The 23,008-nt window shown below is 48.0% G+C and overlaps 1 long non-coding RNA gene across 5 annotated transcripts; it reads right to left on the reverse strand.

Moving 5' to 3' along the window:
• Window positions 1-1,978: 1,978 nt before the first annotated feature.
• On the reverse strand, window positions 1,979-17,021 carry LOC143167087 (uncharacterized). 5 transcript variants are annotated; one of them, XR_012996494.1, is made up of 4 exons: window positions 16,957-17,021; window positions 6,641-9,765; window positions 6,295-6,420; window positions 1,979-3,167 (listed from the first exon to the last, which is right to left on the reverse strand). It is a non-coding gene; the product is annotated as an uncharacterized LOC143167087 (long non-coding RNA). The 5 variants fall into 5 exon arrangements; XR_012996491.1 differs by having other exon boundaries at window positions 1,979-3,249; XR_012996492.1 differs by lacking the exon at window positions 1,979-3,167 and adding an exon at window positions 3,531-4,216.
• Between the last annotated feature and the right edge of the window lie 5,987 nt (window positions 17,022-23,008).

Here is a 23,008-nt window from a genome sequence, read left to right on the forward strand (position 1 = left end):
CTCACAGTGCCACAGCTGGGCCTAGACACCTCCTCTTCAAATGCACACACAGTGGGGAGGGAAAGGCACCTTTTCTAGCAATTGCAAATGCTCCGATAAATAGCCAGGAACACTGCTCCAATTCGGCTTTGAGTTTGGAAAGCTGCTTTACCCTAGTGCCAGCCTGGGCTGCGAAGCAGGGATGGGAGCCGGAGCTCCCGGGAAGGGCAGGCAGCGTCCTGCCCACGCTCAGAGGCACCAAGGAAGGAAGCGGCAGCCTCTCTTGAGCCGTTTCTGTCCTAAACGGTGACAGTCGGTGACAGAGGCGCTGCCCGGAGACTCCCCGCACGCCCCCACCCCGTGCCGGTCCCGCAGCAGCCTCTCCGGCAGCGCCCCAAGCTGTTAACGCCATCCCCAGGCTCTCCCACCCAAACCCTTCCCAGCCTTTGCCGTCTCCAGCGGGTTTCCAGCCCCCCGCGCCCGGCGCTGCAGTAGCGGGGCCCGCCCGCAGGTGCCGCCCGACTCCGCCGGGAGCGCGGCCGGGAGCGGCTCGGCGGGGCCCCGCCGCCCCGCCTCGGCACCCGCCGCTCTTCCCGGCGGGGAGAAGGGCGTTCCGCAGAGCGGCTGGGCGGGGAGCGGAGGCTTCACTGCGTGTTGCAGAGCAGCTCCAGCCCGGGAGCACTTGGGCGGCCGGGGCACCATCCTGTTAGGTGCTGATGCCGCGTCCGTTTGGTAGCCGATAGGCGTTTCCGAAGGGAGAGCGCGTGCCCTGAAAGCACAGGGCAGGGCCTCCGATGGGCATTTTCTCTAGTTTTCTGATGGTGTTGCCGTTAAGACGGTGCTGGGTGAGCGGAGGTGACCTGCGCCTGAAGAGCACGGGCAGCGGGCAGCTGCGAGTACAGCACAAAGCAAGCACCTGCAAAGCTGGGTTTTTCTCCTCAAGAACTCCAGGCAGGATGCTAGGGAGCAGGAAGCCTCTTTTAATGAATATCTGAGAGGAGTCAGCCTGTGTCAGGACTGAGATATAGCAAGGCTCCCGATGGGCCTGCAAAGCACCATTTGATGGAGAAATCCTGTCAGCGGTTGCTCAATACCCGTCTCCAAAGCACTCTGCAGTACCAGCCTCGCTGGAGCGGCAGAGTGAGCTGATCCCTCCCAGGGTGTTTCCAGTTTGTGCGTGCCTTGAGAGGCTGGCAGGTAACGAAACGGGATGTATGGAGGCTGTTGAGATGTTTTGCTTTAGAAAAAGCCTCTTTCTCCCACCAGCTACCTGGGCCTTTTAAGGCTTTCCAAGCAGCTGAGTGTAGTTTGACTGGATTGACCAAAACCAAGACGCACCTGGGCCTGGAGCTCTGCAGAGGCAACGGCACTTTAGTTGCTACAGCCCAAGTGGGAGTTACAGAAGAAGCAACTCTCGGCTGTCACCCCGCAGGAAGCGCTTGCCAGAGCTGAGATTGTGAAGGTCGTGTTCGTCCTCTCTCTGAATATGCACCTCCTGTCTGCTGAGGGCAGCCCGAGGACATGGCGAGGCGATGCTCAGATCGCAGGCTGTGCTTGCAAAGAGCTGGCACGTGTGGGTGCAAGGAGGCAGAGCTGCCCTGGCGACCAGCCCTGCTCCGGGGCAGAAATCCACCCTGCATCTCAGTCACAGAGCAGAATACCTGGTTTGGGCTGTGCAGTCCCATCACAGCTAATTTGTTCCCTTTTGAGAAATACCTGGGCACCTTTTATAGCGTTTTTGCTCTTTTAAGGCCCCAGAGCTTCCCAGGGAATGTCAGAGCCACGTTTCCCATACTGATCTCTACCTTAGCCATCAGGCGTGCTACAAACCTGCGTATCTCCATGGCTCCCTCTGACTGCTCACATGCTGACTCAAGAGTCATTCTGGTTGGGGTCACGTTTTTCCCACAGGGGCCTGAAGTGTAAAGATTGTCTCTCCTGTCCTCAAGCTTGAAGATAAAGCAACAACTTGAAGTTCTGGAGTGTGGCTCTCCGCAGGTTGTAGAGCAAAGTTTAAAAGGGGCTTTTGCACCACCAGGAGCAACACAACTATAAATTTTATCCCATTTAGAGGGAAAAGGGTCGATTATTTTGATTTCCTAATGTAACAGAGCTTATGCAATCACATTGTATATCAGCGCACTCATATTCTTCCAAATTCTTCTCTTTTAAAAACTTTTTAACCCTTTGGGAAGTTTTATCCAAAACTGACAGAGGTACAGAACTCAGTTCCTGCATTCACAAACAGCTGGGTAAAGAATGACCCTGCCAGGGCTGCAACTGTGAGAAAGACCAACACATGCTGTCAGCCCTTATTAGACACTAGAGAATCCACACGGAGCTGACATTTGATTGATGCCCAAACCGTGGGAAAAGCTTCAGTCAGAGTTTGTGCCCTCTCAGGCACCCAGGTCAGTCCCCCAAGAGACGCCAGCCTGTTGAAAGCCAGACTCTGCAAATTCTGCAGCTCACAGAGCTGTTTGTTTGCTTTTTAGTGCCAAGCTGGGGGGGTGCGGGCAGGGAGAAGGAGCTTAGCAGAAGTCTTGGCGAAAAGGGCTAGTGCTGGCATTTGAGGATGGGACTAAGAGCAGTACAGGCGCTGCAGGCCCAAAGCCTGCCGTTGGTGGTGTAGAGATGTCCTCCTTGAAGGAATCACTGCAAATTATCAACTCTGCTGCCAGCGGTACAAGCTGTCGGGGCCCTTGGGTGCGCTAATCCGTATTACCACTACAGTTTTCATCTGAGGCCCTCGGTGATCTGCAGACTTTCTCTCAAACTCTCATCACTGTTTGAGAGATGGCTGAAAAGTCGTTATGAAGTACGTCAGAAAGAAGTTGAAAGTGGTGACGATAAGGACAAAACTGAGGTGGCTGGACTCTTCGGTTTACTCTTTTGGCTGAAATCAAGGCAGGCAGAGGAGATCTGGACAGCTGTGCCCTTTCCTCGACCACGAGACGGACAGTGGAAAAAGTTGGACCAAATCCAGTCAGCTCCAAGCTATGTCTGCTGTGATAGTTCAAAAGCATCTCTGACTTTTTAAAATGTAGAAGGAGTTGAAGACACTTTGGAGACCTTCCACCTGTAAAAATGGGCACAGTTTGGTCTGGTCTCTGTACAAAAGGCCACAGGCAGGTGGAACAGCTCCTGCTGGTGCGCTGGAGAACTAGTGGAAAGTCTCTGCTCTGTGGCTGCAGGGGGAAGGTGATGTAGACGATTAGAGATGGGAAGAGTGTATTTGACATGAAGGTTTGAGAAGTCAATGTCAAGTGTCTGTAACGAAAATACTTTGCACAAGAGGGGAAGGTAAAGATATTCTTGGTTGCGTAATCTAGCCCGAGAACTATATTCTCTGATTTTTATTCTACTTGCATGAAAAGCATCTCTCCATCACTTCCTCATCTCTAAATTGTTTGGTAGACACAGTTCATTAGAAATCTGCTCTGTTGAATAGCAAAGTAATGAATCTTTGTGCTTTCCATTTCCTCCATCTGAACTGGAAAGTGTTTTTCTCACACAATCTCAGTCTTGAGCAGTAATAACAAAACCACAACTTCTGTTGCAGTTCTTTATTTGCAGGCTGGATTCCTCTGTGGACACATCTAAACACAAGTGTACATGACCTGCTGGCTACAAGACAGCAGACAAACAAAACGATGGTTATGACTGTGTGAACAAACATCATTCTGAGTTTTCTGTTTTAACATAGCAAGGTCCAGGACTCATTGTCAGGAAAAACTGCTCATGCCTTTGAGGTTTCTTTCTTACATACTAAGCTGAGAACAACTATATGCAGAACAACAATTTTTGTATGCGGTTTTTGGTTTAACACCATACAATCCCTATTTCTAATTGACCAGGTGACGCTGAAATGGGTAAAGCTTTGATTATGGCCAGATTTATGTGCGTGCAATTCCAGAGCAAACACAATCAAGTTGCAGGATTTACATTTACATCTTACATTAGTAAGATCCTGGGCTAACTCATGTGGCCGGCCTGCCTGTTCCTCTAGCTCTTCCACACTGCAGGCACTGAAGGCCCGTCTACTGTAGCTGAAGCTGTTGCACGGGTTGGGGAACAATTTATTTAACTCGGTAGCCGAAACGTCTGGCTATTCCTGGTCCCCCATCCCAATTCATCAGCTGTCTTGAATTATTCTAAAGAGTTCCTCAAAGTTTCAGGGTCTTCCAATAAATATTCCACCTCTTTCATCTTCTAGTATTGCCTTTATGCGACTCCTCTGTAACACAAAAGCGGTGTGAGATGATGGAGTAAAGGAGAGCAGGGTGCTGTGTGCTGAGGAAACGTTGGCTCAGGTGCCAGTTCCCAAGTTCTATCTGTTGGTGGTAGATTCGCCTCGATCAAGGGGAATAAAGCCTAGAAGTAGGAATATAGACGTTTTCTCACTTTCCCCTCTTATTTCTGTAATGGATGTGGGACAGAGGGAAGGTATTATTTGACATCCCTGCACTCTTAAGACGTTTTTCATTACAGAAGTAAAAGTGTCGAAAATAAGAACCTCCCCGCTACCTTAAAATGCTTGGTCCAGTGTGGGAGGCACTGTTTCTGAAGGGAAAGGGTTTATTTTTTCTCAGTCTTGAATCAATCTTGGCTTTCCCCGCTGTGACTGCTGGAGGAGCAGGGGAGGGCTGGTGTGTGAGGATTCATTTCCTCCAGGTCACCAACCATCAGATAGCGCTATAGGGTTCAGCTGCCACGAGCCCAAACTGAATTTGAACCAGAGGCCCCATACGAAATGCCCGCAGCCCAGGGTGTCTCGGGGAGGCACCCCTGCCCTGCTCCTTGTAGCAAAACCCCCATCTGCTTCTCCTGCTGGAAATGGGTGTCAGGAGAGGTCTGAGCCTGTCTGGTCTGAGCCCTGTTGGAGCAGAGATCTTCTCACTTTCTGTTTTCCAAGACCTGTGCTGGGGACAGACTTAAAAGTATCCCTAGAACAAATTGACTGAGGCGTCCTCTTTCTGATGTGCTCCTGGATAAGATGAAGGGAGCCGTTTGCTCCTTGCCCTGCCCCTTTTCTTGGTGACACAGATATAGGCCATGCAGCTCTTCCTCTGTTTTGGCGAAGGGAGGGGCAGTTTCCTGTTTTTATACAGAAATTAGATTGATCCAGGATGCCTTTGTGCTGCTGCTGGTCCTGATGCGCGCAGAGGGGCTAACAGCGTACGTGGGCTCTGGGGCTTTTACTGCAGCTTTCCTGCTCGCTGCTAGCACCGAGCCTTTGACCCCCCCTGCACTGCACGGTGGCTAGAGCCTCGGGGTTGAGATGTACGGAGGCCCACCCCTGCAACCGGTGCAGGAGGCTCCCAAGCACCACTAACAAGCCTTTCCTGCAAAAAACAGGGTCTGCTTTTCCAGTAGCCCATTCCAGGGTGTCTGTAGGCTCCCAACACAGTAGTGCAGCTCCATCCCGCTCCAGCCGTGGGACTGCCTGTCCAAGGCCAGGGCTGTATCTGTCATTAACATCCCAGGAATCTGCTCCAGGCAGGCAGGAATAAAGTTGAGAGACATGTTTACAACTGCTGGGGGCGGGGGGGGGGAGCGCATGCGGGGGAGCAGACACAGCCCAGTGTAACGGTCTCATGGTCGAGCTGTCACTGTCAGGGAATTGGTCTTGAATTGGGAGAAATGGAGAGCAAGCAGCAAATTGGCTTTGCTCAGTGCTTTGGCCACGATTAATAAGGAGGGAACTGGGCAAAGGTAATGTATAATTAAGTTGGCCGATAGCAGAGTTCTGTCCAGAGCAGGAATGTGTTGTATGCTGTCACGCTATAATTAGCAAGATTTTGTTATAGTGCTTTTCTTTTCCTTGAAGGATCCCAAAAAGCTTCACAAAATGCACTCGGTTAAAGTTGCCAGCTCCCCTCGGGGAAAAAGGCGCCACGTCTGCAGTGCCCTGATCCTGCGTGGTGGAACGGTCCAGGGCTGGCAGAGGGAGTAGGATAAGGCTTTTCCTTCAAAGACACCCAACTGGGAGACCCAGGGTCCCTTCTACCTGGGGTGACCTGTGAAATGGGTGATTTTGCCTGTGAGAAAGCTGGAGCATGGAGAGGTGAAGTGGCTTTCTAAGGTCACCAAGTGAGTCATGGGTAAAGCTAGGAATAGAAGCCAGCAGTCAGGCTCCCAGCTGCTGTACCTATGGTTATTTCTATTTATGCTCTTCACTTCTCTTGCCCGTGGTTTACTGAGTGCATTCCAAGAGTAATTTGCCTGCCAAACTTCCTCCCCTTTAAAACCAGAAATGGACAGATAAGATAGTAGAAGAAATCAGTTTAACTGCTGGTGTGTGCACGAACATACCTGAACCCTGTCCAAGTTATCAGCCAGGTTTTTTTTAATGCTCTTCCGGGGCAGGAGAAATGCCTCCAGTCTCAAAGTGCCTATGGCAGTTTGCTGGCAGGATATCAGATGATTTATTTCCTTCACCTGTGGTCAAAAGGAGAAAAAATAAAAAAAAACCCAAAATAAAGAAGGCAATAGACATAGCAAAACCCAGTCAAGTGACTCCAATATAAATCCCATGACGGCAATAGGAGAATTGTGGCTCTGGGAATTAGAAGTTTAGACTGTAAACCAAAATAAAACTGAAACCCCAAATAAATGCTGCATTCTCCCCCAGTAAATTTTCCCAGAATGCCTTATCTACCTCTCAGTGAAGGCCTTGAGACTTTCTTCCATCAACTTGAGTTGTAAATCAGACTGGGCCCAAGGCCAGAGTATCTGAAAAGCCCTAACCCAGGGGGTAACAATTTGTCTCCTCAGTATTCTTGGGGTGAGCAGAATTAGACCGCTCTGTCAACTGGTGTTCAAAAGCAGCATAAAAAAGTTAATTCAGGTAGCAGAACTGACATGAAGTCAGACTGTTATATCAAATGGAAGCATGGTGGTGGCATGAGCGACCAAAAATGCTATGCTGTATCTGCCAGTCTGCTGTCCGAAAGCAGGCACTGAGGATGGAGACAGGCTTGCCTACTTTGTGACATGAGCTGTCGAAATTCACTCAAACTGCCCTTTGTCATGGATCAGCGGATGGGCTGCCCTTGTGCCCTTGCATCCCAGCACAGCATCCCATCACTTCTTCATGCTTCTTGGCGCTCTCTGGTCTCTCCTCTCTCCTCTGTTTTCTTCTTTTTGCGTTTTGCCCTTTATTTTTCAATTTGCAATGCTTTTATTGCAGTCTCGTTTTACGGTTCTCTTCATTCCCTGACTTGAGCGGTGTTCTGCCGTGTAAGGCATGCAGAAGGTACTGCTGCTGGCGCGAGTCCCCTAGAAGAGCAGAGAGGTGCCTGGGTCACTAGACTGCCGTCTGAGCCTCAGGATGTGGCCGTGAGCTCTTCTCTCAGTGATCTGTGCCGTGGAAGCAGGGAGCTGCCTGATCTTTGACCAGGAGGGATTCAGCATTGTGTGGTTTTCTGCGTTTCTTCTGTTCTCTACTTTGCTGGATTCTTCCCAACCTTCTCTGGGATCTTTGCAGAGGGATCAGACTAGAATAATGTTGGTTTGGTCCCCAGATATCTTGTATACACAGGCTATCCATTTCTATGAGGCAACTTTCGCAGTGTCCCAGGCATAAAAGCTGACCTCTCCTCTTTGCCCTCGCGGTGATTCCCTGATGTTAGAGCTGATGAGGAGTGTACAGCCGAGCTCTCCCTCCTCCTGCCAGTCCTGGCTCTGCACTCTCGAGTTCCAGGTCCTTTCACGGAAATTAACGTTTACTTTAAGAACTAAAATAAACAAAAACAAATAAATCTCCTAACAAAATAAGATCAATAAAAACATAGCCAAGTGCTTTGTTTTGCTTAGAAGATGCATCTTTGTGCATATCCACTTGTGTGTTGCCAAGTTTTGGAAATCAGCAAAGGCTGACATTGTTTACTGCAAATTAAAGACCCTCTGGAGACACTCTGTCTTGCTTTCCAGTGTAGCCTCGGGTTGGGGGAGGGAGGCAGTTGGACAGTAGCATAGAAGAAACCTTGTTCCAGTGTTGCTAACTATAGCATTAATTTCAGAGTCATAAATAACTTCAGTACCATGGTTACAGCACTAGCCAAGTATGATATCATTTAGTTTAGGATTAGGGAAAAATATCTTCCTTGAGGCTGTGGGTTCTAAAATAAGCAACTTTTCCAGAATGGGTTTTCTCCCGAAGACTAAACACAGAAACTCCAGCCTGTAGCTGTAAATTAGAAGGATTACTTTGGTAAAACTGACTGGATGAGAAGTGTCAGCAGGTAAAACAGCTCAGAGGGTAGATTCTTCTAAGTTCCTCAGTGAATGACAGCCTGGCACTCTGCCGGTTTTCTTAGAAAACAGCACCCAGCACCTTCTGTGAATGAGAGCAAGCATAGTCTTTTCCAACCCGAGTTGTGTGTTATGGAGACATGCAGAAGCATAGGTCCCTTCAGAAATCAGATGCCCCTAATGACCATTAGAAAGATGGATTGAGAGATCGGCGCTGACAGTTCCCATGGCTGCATGGGTAACATTATAGTAACTGCGCAAGCAAATGACAGCCAGTGTGCATCCATTGGTCCAGTCGAACAAACATCTGTGGTATTTGTATTACAAAATTTACACACAATTACATGCACGTACAATTCTGCAGGACCTTGGGAGCAACAGTGAAAGGCTGTTGTGAGAGAGATCCTGAATACGTGTTACATATAGTACAGCTATAATGGACGACAACAAGAGCCTCAAATGGGACAAGGGGCTCATGTGAGGAGGCATAATAAGAGAAAATTTTATGGAGAAACAGACACTTTGAACACTGCAAAAGTGGTCATAGGTTGATGATACAGAAAGTCTGGCTCTAGGGCTCCTAGTTACAGAATGCTAGACCACACAACCCAAAGCACTGATCCCATTCAAAATTGTTCAGAAAGTTATGACATTAAGTCTGTATTGGTAGGCTTTATGCCAGATTAGATATTGTCTTTCTTCCTGCTGCCGGCATAAAGCCAGCATAAACGCCGTATTATGTACTCTGGCTAATTCAACAGAAACATAATTGTGTGCCCAGGCATGATCTGGATTGAATTTGTCCTGCTAAATGATCCAGCAGTGCTCAAACCTGGTATAAAGGACCATAGAATTGTGGTACAAACTTCCATTTCAAATTTCATGTCTTCTCTAATGTAAGGCAAGAGAATTTTGCCACATGCAAACGTCTATGATAATCACTGAAATGTTTTCCCTCTGTTTAATGCCATTTCACAGCACAGATTAGAGGTGAAAAGCCGTAGAGAAACTTGAACGCACGGAGAAAAAAGAAATGTACTTTTTATTTCTGCTCTTCCTGGTTCTAATCATACAGAGAACATCTGACAACTGACATTTCAGGATAGGCTGAACAAGTCTGATTGATACGCTGCATTCATTAGCCCCGCCTCTCACTGCTACAGCCTGATCCCTGCTGAGAGATCCTCTGGTGGTTAACTTGCCCCCAGCTCCTGATAGCAGAGGCTCAGGTTTTGGGGTGATTGCGGGCTTCTGCAGCTCTGAGCAGCCTGAAGACCCTGGCCTCTTTCTTTTGCTCTTTGTCTATGCTAGGCGTGGCTTCTTTGAGGTAACTGTTATCCATCATGAAGATGTGGGAGGCCGGCATGGTTTTCATTTTCTCGGCAGTGGACTCAGCAAATACCAGATACCTCGCCCTCTCTTGGGCTGTGTTAAACGGAGGGATGCTTTTGGTTTGGGAATAGTCCTCTGTGTGTGTGAATCTCTCTGTCTTGAAATCATCTTTATTTCAGCTGTGAATTGCAAAGCAACCTAAAGGGAAAAAAGAGGAAGATGACAGGAGAATTATATTTGTGTACGAGGACAGAGGTTTCTTGAGTTACCTGGTATGCTTTACATGAAAAAATAGAAAGGCCATCTGGCCAAGGGAGTGGCTAGAAGAGATCTCACTGACATTAGTACTAATTTACAGAACCAATAGTTTCTTTAGTACGGCCAGTGAATAAAAGTATTGCTTTCAGGCTCAGAAGATACGCAACTTGCTTGTGGCTTTGATGCTGACCTGTCCTTTAACCCTAGCAAACTCAAATCTTTGTCATTTCTCATACTATGCCTGTTTCCTCCACCTTGATTGCAGGACATCTGTTCACTGCCTAATAATACAGGACCCTGAGCTACACTGGGATTTCTACCACCGCATAGGGCATCACTCTTACAATGACCCAGTCTTACTTTATCAGGGTTATTTAGAGCTTCACTGTTTTGTTCAAATCCTCTGCTGTCAGGGAAAAGAGTCAGGTCTGGTCCACTTGCGAGCTTTTGCAGGTAGTTGAGCTGCAATATGCCAAACAGCCTAGTCTGTATTTGGGATGGGGCCTGGATAGTCCAAGGAGCCCTCTCTCCTGCAAGGAGAAACCATCTGCCAGAGCTGTGCGTGTATCTCTACTTGGAAGCTCCTGGAAGCTGTTCTCAAGTGTAGTTTAGAAATATGCAGACAACTACATATCACTACTGTTGTACTAAGACTGCCAACTGTGGGGTCAGGTTGTCCCTTTTGTTTTCCAGTAATTACTATTTTTAGTTCAGGTTTCATTCGAGTGTAACGTTTTTAGATGAGCCCAAAGGTCCTCTGGCTGTGCTCTGTACAGCTTCACAGAAGACAGATGGGGCATTACAGACACAGTGTACTTAGTCCCTGCCACTTCATGAGATTCAAAGTCCAATTCAGTTGATTAACGAACGATGTGTTCAAGTTCTGAGAAAAGCTGTCTCTGGATGGAAGCAGAATACCTGCAGCAGAAACACAGCTTAACAGGGAATAATTTCACCTGCACAGTAGAACAGGAAGATTGTAAAATGTTCAGGGATCACAGGGAAAGTCTGCCATGGCTTGTGTTTTGTTTTAGTAGCTCGGACCATGTCAGCTTGTCAAGTGTATCTTGAGAGATTCATGGCCCTCCTCAATTCCAAGGCAGTCTGTGACCTAAAACAAACCGAAATCTAAGGAAGGAACTAGGCGGCCAGGCACTGGCCAGAGTAAGTCAGCGCAGCTCCACAGTTCACATCAGCGGGGAAGCCGGGCCAGGCAGCGTTCCTGGAACTGCGGTTCAATCTCAGTCCAAACGCCGAGGTCACCAGTGGCCGTCCCAGCTGCAGCGTGAACTGAGGGCATGAGTCAAAGCCACAAAAGGCTGCCAAGACCTTGCCCAGTATAAAAAGCGCAAAGATGCTAGATACTGCCGTGCGTGGGCTGATTACTTCTGGCTGAAAGTGATGGAGAAGGTACAAGCCCATATATATTCTCACCTTCTACATACATTAACCAACTGTTCCTTGTAAGAGGCCTGGGAAGATCCCAAGTAGCACAATCCTCATTTTACTGAGGCCACAAAGGGTAATTAGCTGACTAAAGACTGCAAACATCAGCACCCATATTAAAACTGGGACTCGGAGAGTTCTTATGCTCATCCCTTGCTGCTGCTGTCGTGAACCTGTAGCATGCATGGCAGCTGGGGAGCACTGGCCAGAATCCTGACGTTGAGAAACCACAGCTCTCGAATAAAGGACTGCCACACAAACACGAAGGTCTCACATTTAGGATGCTGTCACGACAGAGAAGCCCAGACAGGCAGGGTTAGGTCAACAACTTCTGAAAACAGTCTGTGTAAAATGGAAACTACTGTTGAATTTAGCTTGTTGCTACCGAAACAGGTTCCTTGGAGTCATACCAGTATTCTAGAATAAAACCTGAAGTCTAGCTCCTGGTTTCAACCCTCAGTGTAAAACATAGCTGACTGCAGATTAACACAAGGTGGCCAATGGCTGCAGGTGAAAATTATACTAAAGGTGGATTAAACACAGATATTATGGCTGAAATGTGGCGGGGTGCCTGCCGGAGCTGAAAGACCCGGGGAGAATGAGTACAAACCCATGGACGAACTATGGGAGCCGAGATTGTTTTTCACCGAGCCGTGTGAACCAAACCTGTCAAGTTTCACATGAAGGGCAGCCCGAGGCATACTCGTTTAGTTCTCAGAAACTGGAATTTGTGCATGAATATGTGACAGCCTGTGGTAACCAGAAACTATTCTTATCACAGGAAATGCTGTTGGTCCCCACAGCGACAGGAGCAACAAATGCATTTGGTCCCCACAGCGCTAACAAGCCTTTGACTTTGTCTATGCTACACAGATCCTCGGGTTTATTTCATTGATGGTGTTCTTAATAACAAAAGAGATTGAGTAAATTGGTTTGACTTTAAGCAGACAAGCCAACAAGACACGGAGAATAACATGTTCAGAGCAGAGGGATATGGTGGAGTCTAAGCAGTCTGCCTTTGCCTCAGCTGGCTTCTCCTTAGATTGATTTGTACCCAGATGAACATGACTAGCAGGAAGGTAAATTGATTTAATTTACATATTAATACAAAAGAAGAAAGCTTAGGGTGTTTGGAGGGTTTATAACACACAATGGAAGGTGGGTGGCAGTTTAAGTGAGACTAAGAGAATCTAATTGAGTGTAAAGGAGGTTAAATTTCTGCCAAAGCTCAGTTTCAGGAGTTGCCAGAAGATGCCAACTTACCTCGATTTAGGATCCATCAAAGTAGTATTAGAGTTTGGCCTTAAGCATTGAGTAAGCAGCTTTACGTGCCTGTGAGAGGGAGTGCTATCCTAACAATAGCAGGAGTGGTGCATGGTGCATGCAAATTATTCTGAATACATTTGCTCTTCACAGTGGATTTTGGATGAGGTTGGAAAGGAAATTAATTTATTTTTGAAATAAACCCAAGATGTTTGTAGTTATTAAGATCAGTAAGTGATTTAAGTGAAAAATTAGCTCTTGTGCATGCAACAAAAACTTTGCTGTGCTGTATCTCAGAAAATACATTTTGTAACAGAGATAGTGAATTTTGGGGTTTCTATGTTAACAATAACTGTATTTAAAAAAAACCCAAACCAAAACCAACAAACCAACAAAAAGCCAGTGAAATGATTTTGACTGTAAAGAGAAACAATTTGAATTCCAGGGGAAAAAAAAAAAAGAAAAAAAAACCCAAAGAAAAAAAGAAAACCTGTTAGAAAAATGCTTTAAAGAGGGGTTTTGTAAGTAGATACAAAAGAGAAGCTGCTAAAGACAGAAAATGGCTTTCTATAAATGAGGAATCCTTTCATTTGTACTGCTCTTACAAAACAACGCAGGAAATCACACAGGATGCTGCTGACGAGAAGGAGGAAGTGGTTTTAAGGATGACATTGGACTCTGCAAGTGGGATGTCAGACACATCTAGGCGTATGTCTTTCTACTGGTTAATACACCATGAACTGCTTCTGCTTTCTCTGCCTCTGCTGCCAGAGGAGCAGCGCTCATCACGATGAACAAGTCGGGGAGCTCTATTTGAAGCCTCTGTGGCTCATGACTAAACACGGCCAAACTGTCTCGTAATCTCTTGCTTCAGGGTGGTGTTGTTACAAAACCTGTTCAGGAACTGAAATTTTTGAAGTCTTACCGAGCTGTCTGGTGAAGGCCCCACCTACTCGAGTCCTGTTTGACTCAAGACACATCATGTGGGAAGCAAGCAATGCATGAGAAGGCCTTATTATAGAAATAAGGCAAAGTACTTGACTTCTGCAGAACTCAAGGCTGCCTTTGCCGTTTTTAAGCAGTTACAGTAAAGAAGATAATCCATGTTTATTGAGGTCCTTAGTGTGTTAGTTTCCTTTCGCCCTTGATGTGGTGTACAGGTTCAAAGGCACCAGCACAATATCTCTTTGCCTCAACAGAAGTTGCATGAAGTGGTTTCTAAGATTGCATGTGCACAGCCTTGCGTGATTGCTGTGATAGCATGTACATCTACCGTAACTGCAAATGAAAACAGTTTCAGTTCTAGCTAGTAATTAGCTACAGTTTTGAATAAACTTAAAAATAACTGTGCACACAAATAACGCATACGGATGCACCTACAGGATTTGTGTACACATTTGTGTGTGTATATGTGTATATATATATATATTTGGCATGCTTTCAGTGAAGGTGCCTGTGTATTTCTGCATGGAGTCTATGTCCGTGCTTCTTTTACAGTATAGGAAATGTACCTCAGATTATTTTCAGCTAATTTATATAGCTTTTAAGCAGTTAAGTTCAGGTCAGTAGCTATATGAAATTGAAAAAACTTGAATTTCTGTCAGTGCCCTTAAATAAATCCAAACTCAGAGTAAAATAGTTATTCATAAGACTCGCTCATAAATGGTTCGTTAAAACATTATATTGGTGAGCCTGTAACAAAATGCAGGCTTTCACCTCCGTGCTGTTTGTTCCTTCTGAACAGAAATTCAGGAGACTGACTCCACAGTCCTTAATTTAATCAGAGCCAGTGCAGATCTAGCTGCCTGTTCATGTGTCTTAACTCTCCAAACTCAGTAATGCATCAATGCTGTCAACTCCTGCTACAAAACTGAAACGTATTTTCCTGCTAAGTGTCACCTAAGCACCAGAGGGATGAGTCTCAGAGGGGAAAGAACCCCCCCTCAGATGTGTGGCTCAGAAGGTCCCTTGCTTCAGCGGCACCTGCTCTACCTGTCCTCATGCACATGAAATGTGCTGTGTGCCTCTGTCTTCCATGCAAAATGTCGCTTCATTTCCTGACTTCTATAGTGAAGCAAAAGAAGTCTTAAGAACTTTGAGGGGAAAAGCTTTTGCATCACTAAGAAAATATTATGGACAAATAGGAATAAATATAGTCACGTTTTACATTTGCAATTTATAAAACACAATTTAAAATCTGCTGAAAAAAAAAGTACCCTTGCCTAGTAAACAAGGTCCACCTGCAGTTTGGCTTTTTAGTTTCAAGGTTTCTCTTTGCTGATGGAAGTGGCCTTCGAGTGGGTTAAAGGTCTATAAATGGCTGCACATTGAGGTTTAGCGCTTATCCAGTTTCTCAAGAGGAGGTCAGCCCTTGGTATTCGTGTGGTCCAAGGTAAAACAACAATGGTTTTCATGATGGTAGAAATGAGACAAGGGAGGTCCTCATTTTACACCACTCTAAAAATTGTCAAAGAGCCCCGGAGCAGGAAGACCTGGGGCTAAGCTTATCCCCTCAGATGCCTTTCCTGAGCTAGATCCATTCCCTGGGCAGAAAAGTGGAGAGCGAGGATTGCTTCAGTGCACTGCACTCCCAGACGGAAAACACTTTTGCAAATGAAGGAAAGATGGATTTCCCCCAAAACACTGTATCACACTTCCTAGGCTAGTGCAAAGTACTTCCCAAGACAGTCTGGGTCACTGCTGCTTCGGTGTGCATGCGGCCACACAAGTTCGATCTGAACACAGGCTCCCAGCGTGAGCATCGTGGCTGTCTTGGCTCCAACTGCTGGCTTTCCACCCTGGGGAAGTGTCAGGCTGAAAACTTCTTGGAGGCACCCTGTGAGGCCCTGGGTATTGCCTGGGCGGGTGGAGGCCCCGTGGCCTCACAATCTGGCCCCCACACAAGGCTTGATTTTCAGATGAGCTCAGCTGCCGTCTGCATGCTTGCTTGAGCGGCCACGCTTTGTAAACAGCTCAGCTCTTTAGAGACTGAACTGTCGAAAATCTGGTCAGTTGTGTAACAAAAGGAGCTGCCACACACTAATTCATAGTCATTCGATCTCTAAGAAAAGCCACTTAGCAGATCTGGACAAGGGCTGAATCTGATAAGGAAAGAACTCATTAAATTGATAGAATTAGAGATCTCTCTTAGCCTTCTCCCTGGCCTGTCATTTGCCACCTGTCACTCACTCTGTTGTTTCTGTAACTCAGAACGGTAGGTTTTGGGAGCAGAGATTGTGTCTTCCTACATCTTCTGCTTAAGGTTCTTTTAACATTACGTAATTACGAATAATACAGAGGGAATAGGGTATGAGAAGAGAGCTGCAGAAATCCAATTTTTGTGATGTTGCTCTTGACAGCAAAAAGCCCCTTCTATCTCAAGAATCCTTTATAGTAAGCACGTCTCCTAAATAAAACATGATAAGACTCAAAAAAACCCCCAAACCCAGCAAAGTTCTCTAGAAAAACTCTGTAACTAACACATTGCTGGGGCCAACCACAGGCAACCTCACGGGCCCATCTGTTGGCTCAGACGGTGCTAACTCTGCCTGAGAACAACCCCAACAGCAGGCATTTGGGTTCAAACACCACGAGTCCAATTTCCCATGGACACTGAAGACATAGGCCTGAAATATATATATATATTTTTAGATTATCTTTTTCCCCAGGAAGGCCCAGGAGAAATCGCAAATCGAGGAATGCAGCCTGGTTCAAAATTGTTGGGGAATTACCTTTTGAATCCTGATATCCCACAGTTCAGTGTCCTGGGAAAAGGCATCGCGGGGACCTCTCCCTGCCACCCGCATTGGGCTGAAATGCTGCATAACTGCAGACGCTCTTGCCCACCATTATCTGGACGATACATTTATGTAAAAAGAGAAAAAAAGGAAGCTCCTGCTCCTTTTTGGGGACGGGACCTGTCGCCCCGTTAGCAGCGTAGCCGCACCGTGGCACAGCAGCACCATGCAACACCCCTCCTCGCCACACCCGCCCACCCCAGGGTGGCAGCTCTTGCTGAGATCCGTGCCAGCCGCACGGCGCGGCCCGCTGTGGCTCCCCACGCCCTGCCTTCCCCACACACAGATTTGGGGTTTCCTTTGAGGTCTAGACACGGTAACAGCACTAGCATCTTCCTGGCCAGCCCATCGCGGCGCTCAGTGAAGCAGGACTTGGGGTGGCCCTGGCCCCAAAGGGGTTATTTTCTGTCAGGGTTTTCCCTCCTCTCCCCTCCTCCCTGCCCCCCTGCTCCCTGAAGCTCCACTGCTTCAGGGCAGCGCAAGGAGGCCTCAGGGCCTCGGGGGCGGCAGCGCGCTGGGCCGGGCGGCCTCTACGCCCCTCACCGTGACCTCTGTCCCGCCGGCCGGTCCCCCGAGGCCGGCTGGGGCTGTCGGTCCCCCCCGCGTCCCCGACGGCCGCTCTTACCCGTCCCCCTTCCCGCCTGCGCGACCCGCCGCGGCCTGCTCCCGCCGCCTGTGTACGGGTGCTGCCATGGCTACGGCGCTGCTAGGCAACGCGGCCACGTGACAGCGGCCGGGCCCCCCCCGGCGGGCGAGCGACGCCGACCGGCGGAGGGACGTGACTGAGAGGGCGTGGTTATACGAAAAAGAGGCGTGGCTGAAGGAGGGGGCGTGGCTCAGCGTTGCTACGGGAGCGGTTGCTAGGGAGAGGGCGGTGGGTGCCGGGGCGAGGCCCGGCCCGGCCCTCTGTGGCGCCTGGTCTACCCCGCTGGCCCCCTGGGCTGGTCCCTCGAGCTCTCCTGGAGCCTTTATCATGATCCTGATAATAATAATAATAATAATAATAATAATAATAATAATAATAATAATAGCAGTAATGAACATTTTGGGCGCAGGCACGGCAGGCCGCCCCTCAGCGCTGTGCAGGCCCCAGTGTGGTGGCCCTGCTCTTGTCGGGCCTCTCTTGGCACTTCGCAGCAATAATATTTCATAATTATCGTTATTTTCACGGCCAAACTCATTTGAATTTTTCTCATCTATCGCTCTCTTCGCTGCCCTCTGATTGCCAGCAGAGATACGGGCCACTTTGTATGATTTAATTCGCTGCGTACTGGAGTTTATTTTAGAGAGGTTTCCACTAGCGGCTCCCGCTTGCAGGCCTGGGCTGTATTTTGTACTCTTGACTCCCTGCTCCGTGCCCCAGCCATGGGATACTTTTATTAAGAGGCTCTGGAGCAGGGTGTCTGTGTCAGGCAGCCTTTGGTCCCTTTGGGCACCATCTTGTTTCTCCTTTGCGTGTTATAGTTGGAAGAAAATCCCTTGTCTAGCAGAAGAATTAAGGGGGTTTTTTATGTTAGTTAAGTGCTTTTTTATATTAGGAAAAGGTGTACAGTGAAATCGTAGAATCATTTAGGTTGGAAAAGACCTTTAAGATTGTCGAGTCCAACCATTAAATCACAATAAACAGGTACTGAAGCATGCTGCCTCATATGCCTGGTTTTGGTTTTTTTTTTTGTTATGAAGACAAATACTTTCAGGAGCTGCATTTTTATTTCCCAGCTTTTTTCATTTCTTTTGACTGGGCATCATCAGCTGAATAGGTATAATAAAACCATGGAAGAAAGCGAATGTACAACAACGCGTTTTACCTGAGCAGATGTAAAATTGCATTCATTAAAGAAGCACATTTAGGCATAAAATGCAGCTCAAAAATCTCCGTAAGAGCTTCCACTAGGGAAACAGATTGCTTTGACCTTCAGAGATTGACGCAATGTGCAATGTTTATTAATAGTTTTAGCAAGAAAGTATCTATATGGGGCGATGTCTTGCCTTTTATTTGGCTGATTTTAAGAGCGCCCTTACCATTTCCTAACTTTCCTACTGAATAGGGTTGATGAAAAACTCCCCTACTCTTAGGTTAATGACTTGGCCGCTGGCTTATACTAATGTCCGTCAAAAGATTTCTCTGCAGCTCTGATGATGAAAGTAGCACTCTAAATGCTGCAAGACCCCGGGCTTAACCCCATTCACCGCCTTTCCAGAAAGGGGAGGCTCTCAATAGCGGTTCCGTGGATGAGGAACGCTCTCTGAAGCATGAGGGACTTTCTTGCACTGGGCTTCGCTCAAGTTATCGAAGAAAATAAGGACCCCGTGGGAAAACAGAGTGCTGTGGGGTCATTTTTAGGATAGCATAATGCCGGGAGCCTAAGGCTGATTGAGTCCTGAGGAAGAATTTGACCCCCAGGTCCTGCTCCCACCCCCAAATATCCGTCAATCCTCTGGTAGGGTTTTTAACACTTCCCACGCGTGTTGCTTGGAGCTGCTGCCGTGCCCAGCGGCGGCAGCGCTGCTGTCTGAGATGGACGTGAGTCACGGTGCTGGGCTGTAAGAGTCGGCAGCGCTTGTGCCGTGTGACGGGGCAGAGAAGTGCGAGGCGTGTCACAGCTGCTGCTTGCAGTGGCGATGAGCCGTCTGTGCTGTGTCGTGGCGTGTTTAATGGTTGTCTGTCACACGCACGAAACAAAAATGCAGCCTGAAGTCAGCGAACACGCCATTGAAATTCTGCTGTGGAGCGTGTTTCCTGGCACGGGGCTTGGGAAGGCGCCTTTCTGAAGCATCCCCTTGTTTCTCCGTGGGAGGTGCTTCCTGCCCATTAGGAGGTTTTCTATAATCCAGATTTTCAAGATCTGCTTTCACGTTTTTGCTCACAATTTGTCATGGGTGTAATTACTCGTGCTGAGGGTCTTCCTTTGAACACCGCAGGTCAAAACCATCATCAGCAATACAAGCCTGTCTCTTTGCTGTGGACATGACTTTCAAGTGTTAGAGTTTCTCCAGCTAAAGCAAAGATTACTTGAATTTTACCAAACCACCCATTTCTTTTTGTTGACAAGACTCAGTATAACCAAGCCGTGAGGAATAAAGCTGGCAGAACAATGCCACTCTCAGGTCTTAAAATTCACATTTAGCGAAGCCGGGGCCTGGGAAGGGTTTGTGGTGTGACTTTTCACAGGCAGTTGGAGCGGGGATTTGTTTTTCCCCTTCCCCAGCAGCCTCTCCTCCAGCCCAAGTGAGCCTGCCAGCAGAGGGAGTGCAGCACATGGGCTCACAAAAATAGGAGCTTGCTAAAAAAACCCAAACAAACCCAAACAATTAGCAGAATGATTATGGTCTTTAGCAGAATAAACAGAATAGTCAGAAGTCAGAAGCCTTTCCCCAGCAATGAGATCCAGCTGCAGGCTGGATGGGGAACAGGCCCTGCATCTGGCAGCGATCATGTTCCTCCGGCGGGGAAGGCCCCATGGTGAGGGTGTCCCCGTGTATCGCACAGGGCACTGCTGATAGCAGGGGTGGACCCCTGTCCCTTTTTTCACCCTCCTTGGTAGATCCACCTCTGTAATGCCGCATCCGAGCGCAACAGTTTTAGACAAACCAGAATGGAGCTTCCTCTCCCATGGCGCGGCACGAGAGCAAGCGACGGGCACAAGTACAGGCGATGGGCAGGGTGATGGTCTCAGAGCTGCTGCGGTGTCATGCTTGCTCATGCTCTGACCGTTCTTCAGTTTTTGGCCAGAAGCTGGGAAGTTTGGGGCTTGCCTGCGAGCAGTGCAGTTCCTGCAGACAGTGGGCTATGCTCAGCATGGGAAGGTGGAAGTTAAACCGACTGTCTTGAAGAGGGTGATAAATAAAGGCTAAAGGGAACTGAAGATCTCCCCTGGGACTTTATTGTCTGTGGTTTATGCTACGAATGGGCTTTTCCAAAAGCTTGGGCTAGAGATCCCCTTAGGAACCTGCCTCGCCTGCAACGTCCCCCTCGTGTCTGGGCACGGGGGGACTGGCAGGGCTACTCCGGCTTGGGGAGCTGAGGACCCCTCTCCAGACTCTCCTGCTTCCTGCTCAGACGGAGACCCCCTGGACCCAGCTGCAGCTGGAGGGCACCCCAACAGTGCTCGGCCTTGTTAGCAGGCTGCCGGGCACTGCGGGAGCCCCACGCTGCCGCAGTTAAGCGTAGGGGAAGCAGAGCACATAGGATGTACGGCTGTTTTGCTTGGGGGGCAGCAGCGGCTTGTCCTGCTGAAAGCATTTATCTCTGGGACTTGCTGCTCTCTGCCTGCACTCACTGGGCTGAGAGGCAGCTAAATGATTTCTCCCGTACCCCTGCCAGCATCTGGGCCCTCTCCATCAAAGTTAATGCTTGTGCAGTGTCTGAAAACAGGACAAACTGCACGTCCAGACTCTGATCCTTCACCCAGAAGGAGGGGGGAGTTGCGGTGGACTCACTTCAGCACAGCTGTGATGTAGCCAGGATCCGAATCTGGCACCAAACCACTTTTATAACAGGTTGATCATTAGGAGGAGTTCAGTGTTTGCAGGGTATTTCCATGAGAAGCTCTGCAGCCCTTAAAATGCAGTGCACTGCTTTCATTGTGGATTTAAAAATGTAGTATCCAGCCACGCTTTGGTAGTTCAGTTTTTAACAGGGATTTAAGCATTTTAAATCCTTTCAAAGCTGTAAGTAAGAATCATAATTTAAACTCTTGCAGACAGATGTCATGGGAAAAATATGACGACTATTTAAAAGGCAGCCTGCCTGCCTGTCCATCTATCTATCACCTAATCTGCCTGACATGTGCAATCGCCTTTCTCTTTCAAAACGCTACAAGGCCAGGTCTGCACGGGCGCGTGCAGAGTGACCTGAGCTTCCCCGGGGTCCTGCACGCTGCCTGCCAGCCGCAGCCCGGCGGCAGGCGCGAGCTGATGCTCAGCCTTGCTGCAGAGGAGCCTGTACCTGCCTACGCCCGGCGATGCAGGCTTGCTGTGAGGGGAGGGTACAAGCCATGAAGCAAACACCTGCAGATTTGGTAGAGGAACTTATCCCTCCAAGGCACTCTTCCCTCTGAAGTGAGTGGGAGAAGGGAAGACATTTAACTTACCACCAGAGAGACTTTCTTCCCTGCTTGTCTGGGGGCGAGCGTGACATTTGCAGAAACTCAAGTGCCCTTTGGAAACAAGCAACACAGGATGATATTTCGCTTTTTTAGGTGACCCGATTGTATTTTGCCCGCCCCCCGTTGTAGAGAATTAAATGATGCTCAGCCAAGTAAACCTCTTACTTGGTCAAGCCTTTCCAGCTGTCCTTTGCTGGCCGGGGAGCAGTTTGCCTTGTATGGGAGCCACGGCTTCCATAGAAACCCGCTCACTGCCTTGCAGATGTTTTTGGGGGAGGCAGGAGGAATTAGCAGCTTGGGCTGACACATACACATCTAATTCTGGCATTACAGAGGAGGTCAAAGGCGATGAACGCGGATGGCACATCTGACTTCTGAGGCTGGATTTAAATGAGTGAGAAAAATGTGGTCCAATTACTTGTCTGAAAAAGTTTGGGAAAATTATTTTATGGGATTTTTGTAAATAAATGAACTGAGTGTAATTCTGTCTTAAGAAAACCATCTTGGGGCTGACTGCTGAAATGCCCCTCGTGTCAGTGGTGGTTTGAAAGAGAACCTGAGTTTATTTGGTTAATTTAATGAGGGGCTGGGGGGTCTGAGCGAGAAAGTTCATTGCAGAAATTCCCAAGGCTCCGTCATCGCGAGCTGCCATGGCCGGAGGAGCATTTCCAGTAACTGGTCTGGTGTCTTTCTGCAACAAGAGATGAAAGTGCCCTTTGCCTTTAGCTTATCAAAAAGATTTGATTGTGGTGCTTGAATAACGTTGCACAGGCGTAGGTAGCTCTATAATGTGGCAGAGTAGGGCTTAGTAAGGACCAACATCTGGATGCAAAATGCAGATGAGTTCAAATTAGAAATAAGGCAAATATTTTGAATAGCAAGAGGTTTAACCACTGGAGCACTCTGCCAAGGGGAGTGGGGAGTTTCTTTACCTCTTGATAATTCTGAGTTAAAGCTGAATGCTTTTCTGGAGGTGCTTTTATCTATCACAAGTTCCCGGGCTCAGCACAAAAATAACTCTGAAGGGGGAGAAAAGGTAGCAGTTTCTTTTGGCCTTAAGATCTCAGAAAGGTTGGAAAGGGCAAGATACACTGTAAATTTGCCTTGTTTTACTGAGATTATTGGAGAAGAGAAAATGGTCATTACTGTCCAGGCTTTGCTACTGACTCCCTGCTGTGCTTTTTTGCTGACTGCGGTCTGTGCTGTAGTTGCCTCAGCCCATCCTTGGGCGTCGGGAGGGTTAATCAGTGGTTGCAGAGCGCTCTGGGTGAATGCTTTGGTGAGGAGGGAGGGCATCATTTATTACTGTAGAGATTGGAAACTCCCTGATGTGATTATAATGTGTAGTGATGGAGGCTATTTTTATTGTATGTTGTGAGTATTTCCTTCTATGGAATCACAAGGAGCTTGCTTGTGACTTGTAGCTCTGTTGAAAGCTCTAGCAATGAAGTTCCCGATGTCTTTGTCCTTCCCAAGCCAGTGCTATATGCAGCAGTGTTAATTAGCCTTGAGGGGCAATGCATAATAGTGACGAGATAACGAGTAACTGCAAATGCCTCTGGCCTCTGC

Source organism: Aptenodytes patagonicus, chromosome 14 (assembly GCF_965638725.1).
Source record: "Aptenodytes patagonicus chromosome 14, bAptPat1.pri.cur, whole genome shotgun sequence".
Lineage (NCBI taxonomy): Eukaryota > Metazoa > Chordata > Aves > Sphenisciformes > Spheniscidae > Aptenodytes > Aptenodytes patagonicus.